This window comes from Eleutherodactylus coqui, chromosome 11 (genome assembly GCF_035609145.1).
Source record: "Eleutherodactylus coqui strain aEleCoq1 chromosome 11, aEleCoq1.hap1, whole genome shotgun sequence".
Lineage (NCBI taxonomy): Eukaryota > Metazoa > Chordata > Amphibia > Anura > Eleutherodactylidae > Eleutherodactylus > Eleutherodactylus coqui.
The window spans coordinates 103,335,575-103,345,217 of NC_089847.1; the positions used below are offsets into that span (position 1 = coordinate 103,335,575).

The following is a 9,643-nucleotide window of genomic DNA, read 5'->3' on the forward strand; positions in this document are numbered from 1 at the left end:
CCATCACTTTCCTGAATTGCCCAGATTTTCACACATGAAAACCTTAGCGAGCATCGGCGAAATACAAAAATGTTCTGGTCGCCCATTGACTTCAATGGGGTTCGTTGTTCGAAACGAACCCTCGAGCATCACGGGAAGTTCGTTACGAATAACGAACACCCGAACATTTTGGTGTTCGCTCATCTCTAATTATAACTTTCATAAGCTTATTTGTAACTGCATTATCAAACTTGCGACTTAATGTGGGGTTTTCAATAAACTACTCTCACAATGTGGCGCCTTCCCCGTTTCACCTGTCACAGTGGCCGCAGGTCAGATGCCACCATCCAAGCCACACTCTTTCTGCCTCTACCTTCTTGGTGTCTGTCTGTAGAGTTCACACAGGCTCCTTTCCACTTAAAGGGTCAGTATGTGCATCGTTAACATGTCCCCCACCAATCGCCACCCAGATCTCACTATTTATGGGGAGGATGCCTAAGCAATTGATCTCATCTGCCATTGTGACAAAGCCCCTGTTTATATGTTCTGACCATTCTCTCTGAACCTGGTTGTTGCTACATTGCCGCCAGTCCTGACCATTACTAGTCTTCTGGATATGCACCTGTTTGCACCTTTAGGTGGCACATCTCAACTCAACAGCCACACCACCAGGACTATTTGTGTGTGTAATGGTTTGGGGATCCTGCAGTAAAGACCAAATCCCACTTGGAGGGATTCAAGGCCATTCATTGAATTCAATTAATGGCCAAGCATAGCCTATGATTGGCTAAGCGCTGTGACCAATCACAGGCAGGGCTCAGCTGTCATTCAATGAATGACTGAGCGCTGGCTGTGATTGGCTGAGCGCTCAGCCAATCAGATACAGCCGTTTCAGCTGGCAGGGATTTTAAATCCCTGCCTGCTGAATGAGATTCAGAGCAGTGCAGGGAGAAGACGTGGCTGGACATGCCTGAGCCCCGGCAGCTGAGGAGAGGTGAATATATATATTTTTTAATTTTTAACACATTCTAGGGAGGATTTTCAGGGAAGGGCTTATATTTAAAGCCCTTCCCCAAAAATCCATGTGGGGCTTGCTGGCATCCCATTGCTTTCAATGGGGCTGCAGAAGCGCTGATTCCATTGAAAGCAATAGGAAAACATCGCGATCCTCTGCCACAGCTGTGACAGCCATGGCAGGGGATTCTTTACTCCCTGCGGGTAGTCCCCTTGTCACTGAACACTGTCACAGTGCTGTTGCAGTGTTCAGTGACAAGGGGACTCCCTGCGGGGAATATTTACATGGTAGCGGTGGAGAGGTGAGTATATATATATATATATATATATATATATATTTTTTTTTTTTTTTTTTTTTTACACAAATCAGGGATGATTTCAGGGAAGGGCTTATATTTCAAGCCCTTCCCTGAAAAATCACTGCAGGGGTTGCCGGCATCCAATTGCTTTCAATAGAGCCGCCGGCAGCAACCGCAGCCCTATTGAAAGCAATGCTGCACGGACCTGCATTCACGCGTGTTTGTGCACATACGTGGGTGCACGGTTTTGTGCGCACCTATGTCTGCACACACTCGTATGAATGCACCCTTATATTGTAATTGCTCAGTAGACCGACCTCAGTAGAACTTTTCTCTCTTCTCATTAGAATTTTGAAAACTTCCACAATAAACTTAATATACAAAACTGTTTACCACCATGAGATTAAGTGTACTGAAATATTCTAATTGCATAGTCACAGAACAATAATCCATAATCAACCCCCTACTGTCATATATAGCAATGTTAGCAGCAAACTTTCTGTACCCTGTATGTAAGCACAGCTGGAGCCCTCTGGCTTTGTATCTGACTTATTGTGACTTATTTATAACAGTAAGTGGTGGATTATCCGTTATGCATCTGCTGAGTAGTTATATCACATAAAACTCCTTCAAAATGTTCTGCAGTGAATAAAAGTCAGTAATGTCACGTTACAATTGCAATTCAATGCATTATAAGGAATAATAGACTCCCTACTGAAAAATAAACAGCAAATGACATGTTTCCTCAGATGCATGTCTTGTGTATGAGCACACGGCCTGTAGACTTGTGTGTGGTCACTAAGCTCATTAACGTCCTATAAATTTGAGCTCTTACACCAAATATGCTCAAGATAAGGATATGTTTTATAGCTGTCATGTTACAGTATACCAAAACAATTGCTCTCCTTCCCGTTCGGTATAATATAGCAACAGGAAAGTCCAGGGAGTTTATTTAGTAACGAGAAAGTATAAGAGGTGCTGCATCGGCTTTACTGAGAAGCTTATTGTTGACCGTACTGAGTTGACAGCTGATGCCTCAATATGAGCAAAGGTAATAGAGACTATCTGGTCATTGGGAATCAGACAACCAACTTGTAGTGTACATCCCCAAATTGTTTCTGGTCTGAAAGGGTTTTTCGGGAAATAACTAGCAATGAGCCAATGTTTAAAAAGTTTGGGTTGGCGTATTTCAGGCAAAACGTTTGGTTCGGTCCGAATTTCACCAATACCCCTTAAATTGGTGTATACAAGAAGAAGAAGGAGGAGGAGGCGTAGGAGAAGAAGAAACACAATTTTAGTGAGTTTGGCTGAGACAATGTTTTAGCAAAGTTTGATCCAAAACAGGGTTTGACTGTTTCAGTTTGCTTAAGACTAAAAAGGACATTGATGGCGTTTCTTATCCATGTGTGATCACCAGGAATCAGACTCCGACAGTTCACTAAAAAGAAGGAACCTCTTGCACGAGTATGAAGAGTGTGATTTTGCTGTGTGAGCTTAAGATGGTGGAAGGAGAGTTCTTCCATCCCTTCACAGAAGACAGAGCTGCTGCTTAACTGACCGATCTTCTCTAATTGCCATTCCTATGGCTACTGGTGTTAGGCCCTGCCTCCCAACCAGCAAAGCGGCCAGGGGAGGAGACTGCGTTGAGTGCTTTAAGAGTTGAGAGAGAGGCTTCGCTTCCAACATGATGTCAGTAGTGATATGGCTAGTGCATCACCTCCCAGAAGTACAGCCCCCATGTAGGGACATGGAAGGGGCTAAGACATGCCCTGTATGTGATGTGAAAGGCGCATCAGCATCTAGAAGAGATATAAAAAGATGGGTGGCATCTTTTTTAATTGTATTGTTATACAGCATTTTGGGAAGGGGCAAGAAAAGTGGTGGAGGCCATTTAAAGAATGGGAGAGGGGCATGCTAAGCTGCATTGCCATGCTGGGGAGCAGCCGCAGAGAAGCCGATTAAGCTCAGACAACCAGGGTGAAGATGACATATATGCGCATGGGAGGAGAAATAGACTCCTTCCTCACCATTTCCTGACACAGAGACAGAGTGGGAATCGTAAAGGTCTGCCCCGTCGCCACTACAGAAACAAAGAAAGAGTTAATTGCAAATGAGTCATTGCAAGCCAAATAATAGTGAGTGCTCCTATACGTTACACACTGACAGATGGTGGTTGGTGTGTGCATGCCGATGTGGACACCAGGGAGAGGCTGAGATGATGAGATACTATGATGCGATCGGAAATCGAAGTGAGATGCGGAGAGCCAGTATCTAAAGCATAGGTGCTTGATAAGTCTTCTCGTGTAGGACTTCAAGTGAGCCAAAGTTCTGTGTGTACAAGTGGAAGAAAGCTGGAGGGAGATAAAGAGAACACAGCAGATAAAGAGAGACTACTGTAAAGGCAGAGAAGTATCATGAATTCCCATTGTCAAAGAGAGAAAAAGAATGGCTGAAAGCTGCAAGACCATTGAGTTGAAAATACTCCAACCGTGATTTAACAAAAAACAAAGAAACCAAGAGGCCGTTGAATTGCAAATGCTCTTGCTGTAGAATCGACAAAAGACATACTCAGAGTACTGGAGTTAGATCTCTATTCACTTAGAAAGTCTGGTCTATAGCCGGTAGCAGTAGGATGATTTACAGTAATTCTCTGTACTTTCTCTTCGGTAGAATGTGGGAGACTATACTCATGTTATGTCTAAATACAGTGATTGGACAATATGCAACCATTCACTGCCAGAGGTATGCAAGAGGGGCACGGGTTAAAGATGTTCTCCACTATGTACAATCCCTACTTGTTAGGGGAGTCACTTGATGATAATCAGATTACAAAGTTTCCTCCCTGCTGAAACCCCTAGCGATCAACTGTAATCTGTGGGGAAAATTGACAGTCAGTGTTTTATTCACTCCACTAGAGAAATAAAGCATTACACAATGTCTATTCACATCAATGGATTGTCTTTGGAATACAGGACAGGACAAGTTCTCCGAAGCAAGACACCCTTTTTGTAACCATTCTCCACTCTAGCTAAAACATCAGAATTCTGAACAGAGAACCCCCCCCCCCCCCCCCACACACACACACCACCTTTCTTTCCTTTTCAACTCTCAATTCCTTCATCTGAAAATGTTTTAAAATCTAGACACCCCCTTTAAGAACTAAAACACTTTTTCCTTAATGATTAATTCTTCTTTTCCACACTAATGATTAAAAGTCATTGGGAGTAAATTACCAAAGGCCATATGGTATTTTTCTGTCATCAAAAAGTAGCAAATTTTTGTGCAAGTTTGTTTTTACCCAAGAATTTGTGACCTTTTGTTATTATACCCTTATGACTCTGGAGAGAAAAGGGGTCGTGGTTTGTGTATTCTGAGGTTTCTAGACAGATTTAAAGGGGTTGTCCCGTGAAAGCAAGTGGGGTTATGCACTTCTGTATGGCCATATTAATGCACTTTGTAATATACATCGTGCATTAAATATTGGCCATACAGAAGTTATACACTTACCCCCTCCGGCGCTGGCGTCCCCGTCTCCATGGCGACGATGAAGCCTCTTCTCTGGTCGCATGAACAGTCGCGCTCACGCACTGAAGGATTCCTCTTCTGTCTCCCTCCAGGCTCATGAGCTGCGTCCTGGCTCCTCCCTCTTCTCCGCATCATTGTAGCTCCGCCTCCATCACGTGGTGCCGATCAGCCAATGAGGTGGCTGTAATCGGCAGTGGAACACAAGGCAGGAGAAGAAAATCCACGGTGCACCATGGGAGAAGACCCGCGGTGCACCATGGGAGAAGACCAGCGGCGCCATCTTTAAAAGAAGAAAAGAAGAAATCTTCAAAGCTGCAGAACGGGGATGCAGGTAAGCGAAATGTTTTTTTTAAAAACTAACAAATGCATTCTTTTTAACAGTGCAGGGGTCTATTGAAAAAAAAATTTGATTTTGGCGCGGGACAATCCCTTTAAGAATTTTTCAAAAAGTTGCAAAATTTGTCATAATCTGGCTGCAATAGATGGTTGGCCAAAAAAGTGACTACACCTCTTTAGATCACTTTATTTAATAATGGCACTAATTTATCGGCATGGAACATTGTGATACATTTGTCACACCTCTATGTGACCTCTATAGCAATAGTTAGTAGCAGTTCATTTCCAGACCTGTCCATGGTGCTGAACCAATCTTCTATTGCACAGTTTGTTTTTATGTACACAGAAAGATCACTCCAATAGAAACACCTACTCACTAATGAGTCAGTCCACCTTTTTGGGTGATCACAGTTTTCAGACCCTGTGGAACAGATTTAACAAGGTGGCGAATATCTTCCACACTCAGCTTGACCCATGCCCACTGCAGCAGCGCCTTCAGTTGGTGCACATTTTGTGGATAAGTGTTAGCAGATCTTACAGCCCTTTCCAGTATATCTCAAACAGTTCGGGGACCAAGGCAGAATTCATTGTCAAATTCCTCCAATCACTCCCTTATGACTGTAATTCTGGACCAGAGGTGTGGAGCCTTGTCATCATAGACAGGCTCCATATCAGGCGAGTCCTATCAGTTTTGTCCACCTTCTGAAAGATTTGCATAATAGTATATTTTGGTGAACCTCCTTTTGTGAGCGTGGATACACTATCCTAAAGTTGTTTCTTTTTCAATCACTCCCTTGTGATCTGAGCTTGATGACACAGAGCTTTGTCTTGTTTAAGGATGGCACTGGGGTCAAGAAGCCACCATGGTACCGTGTTACTGATCACAAGATGTCATACACCAGCTGTTCCTAATGCAGTGATCGTTCAGTGTACAGTATACATTAACCTGTATACATAAAGTTCCCAGCATTGCAGAAATTTCAATGGATTCATAATCCTATTTTTGGAATATATAACTAATCATTAGTTATCCAATTTAGAAACCCCATTAGAGCATTCCGAATTAATAGAGAGGACTTCTCCAATTGGTGTCCTCAACTATAAGCCAGAGTGAAGAATATCTACAGAGAGTATCTATTTCTATGAAAGACCTAGCACATCCATACACTACGGGAACTGCCCACTGATTTTAATGGAAATGTGTAATTCTTTGCTTATCCTGCGGAGGCATTGCAAGAAAATACAACACTTCCTGCTACCTTCTCTGTGGAATTACAGCTGTTGATTTTGAGGTTTGCAACTGAAGAGGCAGCACTATTATACAAAAGTTATTTCAAGTCTTCCAATCTCATGTAAGATGTAATTGGTTATTTACCCACCAGTTCTATTCTAACTTTTGGATTTACACTGACAGTACTGACCTTTGGGATTTACCGTGTTTCATTAAAGGTAACATCTGAGAGAACTGACATTTTCTAATAATTACAAACTGAATAATTGACCATATTGCTACATTTTGTGTTATGGTCTGGAAGCGGTCATGTTTTTTGACATTTGAAGTTATTTTTCACATTTCATGTGCGACGTAATGATGAAAACCCGAGTGTATAAATTAACATTGGTATCAGTTGTTAATACATTCAATATTTGACTTAGAGGCATAACCTGAAGCTCCCGAGCCTCGATTTAAAGTCTCTTCACAGCTTCCTCACTTATCATGTTACATTTATAATATTGGCATCTTCTTATGTGGCAGAGGGGTGATGGTAGCGGCGGTGGGGGGTTATGATTTGACTTATAAGGAGAGTTGATATTTTCTTTATATGGAAATCATAAATTCATTTCTTGAGAATGACTCATTTTTTTTTTATTCCATTTTTTTATTTTATTACATTTTTATATATTAGCATTTATACTTTATAGGGATCATTCCTATTTGCATTGCAGGCTCTAGCAAAAAATCCCAAATGAATAGGCAAGCATGCTGTATTATTTCATTTGGAAAGATGCCAGAGAGGTGGGCAGACCTCAATATAATCAATCAGGACCACTTGCTGTTGGTTAGGCCTGGTATGTTTTAGATCCGGCACTTCCATCCTTACCATGAAATGGCTCCTATGATGGAGCCAAACAAAGGAAGGGGATAGCGGCACAGTGGACAAGCCCATAACACTATCAATAATGTCTTCCATAAAGAGTAAAACTTAAAAATATACCTCGCAAATATACGGTTTTCAAAAAAAATTCTTGTACAATTTGATAGATGTGTTCTGCGTTGGGTAAGACAACTTGGAAACATTTATTTGAACTAACCTTTAGTATGAACTATCTAATTTTAAGCAAGGAGACATAAGGTACACAAACCGATACCCCAAGAGAGACATTTTGCATTATAAAGGAATGAAAACTCTAACAGATGCAAGGCCAAGTATACAGTTAGTGTTGAGCAAAGCGAACCAGTCACACCCCGTTTTGGGTGGTTCATGAAGGAGGTGGTCCTTCTGTAGCTCATTGGTTGCTCAGCACTATATCATATATATACTGTATGTTCCTTTACATATTATGTGCACTTTGTAACCATTTCATTGCCCTGATACATCCAAGATAAAGAAGGAACGTTGCAAAAAGTCTTTATTACAACTAATCTCTCATTTTGTGTATATGTAACATAGTATGTAAGGTCGAAAAAAGACATATGTCCATACAGTTCAGCCTATATGTCTCATATGTGCCTCCATGATTAAAGACTGAAAACCACTATAATCATGTCTTACCACCATGTGCTCCTTCTCATACTTTTTGTAGGAGTCAAGTTTGTTTATAGTCTGTTACTATATAGTCAAATACAGTTTCAGAACAAAGTAAATGAACCCTTTGGAATTACCTGGATTTGTTTATTGATTACTAATAGAGATGAGCGAGCACCCAAATGCTCGGGTCTGCGTTATTCAAATCGAGCTTTTCGGAAAATTCGATAGCTCTACTCGAGTAACGAACCCCATTGACTACAATGGGAGACTCAAGCACTTTTGTATGTACGACACCGGGTCCCGAGTTTTTTTTTTTTTTTTTTCTTGGTTCGTGTTCTCTTTCTCTCTCTCCCCCTGCCTGCAAGCCAGCCAAAACATTTGCCATTGAAGCGCACACTGCGTTGCGGTTGGGAGGGGCCAAAACAGGCACGTCACAGCGGGGAGGGGCCAAAAACCGGGGCGGGGTCGAACACGGCGTGATACTCGTAATGAGCACCATGGAGTACTCGAACGAATATCAAGCTCGGCAGAGTACGTTTGCTCAACTCTAATTACTAATAAAATGTGGTTTGATTGTCCCATGAGTCATAATTATAGAAACACGCTAACTAATAATGCGCAAGCAGTTATAAAAGTCATATATTTTATTAGGCAAGCAGAATAAACAGTAGAAGGATAAAAAGTAAGTGAGCCCTTAATTTTGATCCGCTGTAGATCCTCCTTTACAATCAATCACCTGCATCAAATGTTTCCTGTAGCCGGAAATAAGGTTTGCACAATATTGCACAGTGGCAGAATCATAGCCAGTAAGGCTTATCTGAGGCATGATTATTGCTAATTGAAAACTTTTCCTGTAGTGCTCTCGAAGCGATCTTAATTAGTGTTGCTCATCTTGATTGTCAGGGCAATAAAATTGTCCAGATTTTTGCAAAATTGAATAAATCAGTAAGTCTGAACAGATTTTTAGCAAAAATCAAATTACTCATAATGCCTGCTGCAAAGGTGCTTTGCTGATGTCACCAAATGTGTCCTCTATCTTCCATATGTGCAGCAATTTAAATTGGATGCTTACATCATATGACCTAGCCATATGTAACATGGGAACATTGTAACTATTTTACAGTTGAGCACAGGGCAGAGAAGCTGCATCACATTTATATGCCTATATAACACATGGTCCGTTGTTAAGGACAGATATTCTGCAGGGGATATATTGCTGCTGGTGTGAAAGCTTGTATACCGGCAGAGAACGTAAATGGGGTTCTTTTGGAGGGAGCAGAGAAAGAAGCTGCATCATGCTTATATGCCTATATGAAATGTGGTCTGTACATTGTGAGAGGGTAAATCTCTACTGCTGTCACTGTATATAGCAGCAAAGTAGACCAGCAAACTATGCTTTAGCTTGGGAAATATTGTAGATCTCTGTTTGTAATCTCATACGTTGTTCAAAGTTGACAGTTTGACAATTACTAATTAATTGTAGACCTTACACAGCTAGCGGTGGGGTTTGGGGAATTTAATTACGCTATGCCAAATATGGACAGTGCACAAATATACAAGCTGTACTGTGTGGCCTACTGTTCTCACTTCTTGTGCTGCTCAGGAATTGTGGTTTATGTAGTTGGCAATTATGTTTTTGTTAATATAAAACAAAAAGAAAACAAAACAGGGAAACAGAAAATACACACAGTGCATGTTAGTGGCCTCAGATGGTGTTCAAAGTCACCAGTCCAGCCACTA

At 41.4% G+C, this 9,643-nt stretch overlaps 1 pseudogene; it reads left to right on the forward strand.

The window, feature by feature from the left end:
- The first annotated feature begins 8,680 nt into the window (after positions 1 to 8,680).
- On the forward strand, positions 8,681 to 8,846 carry LOC136582911 (U4 spliceosomal RNA; annotated as a pseudogene).
- Positions 8,847 to 9,643: the final 797 nt, after the last annotated feature.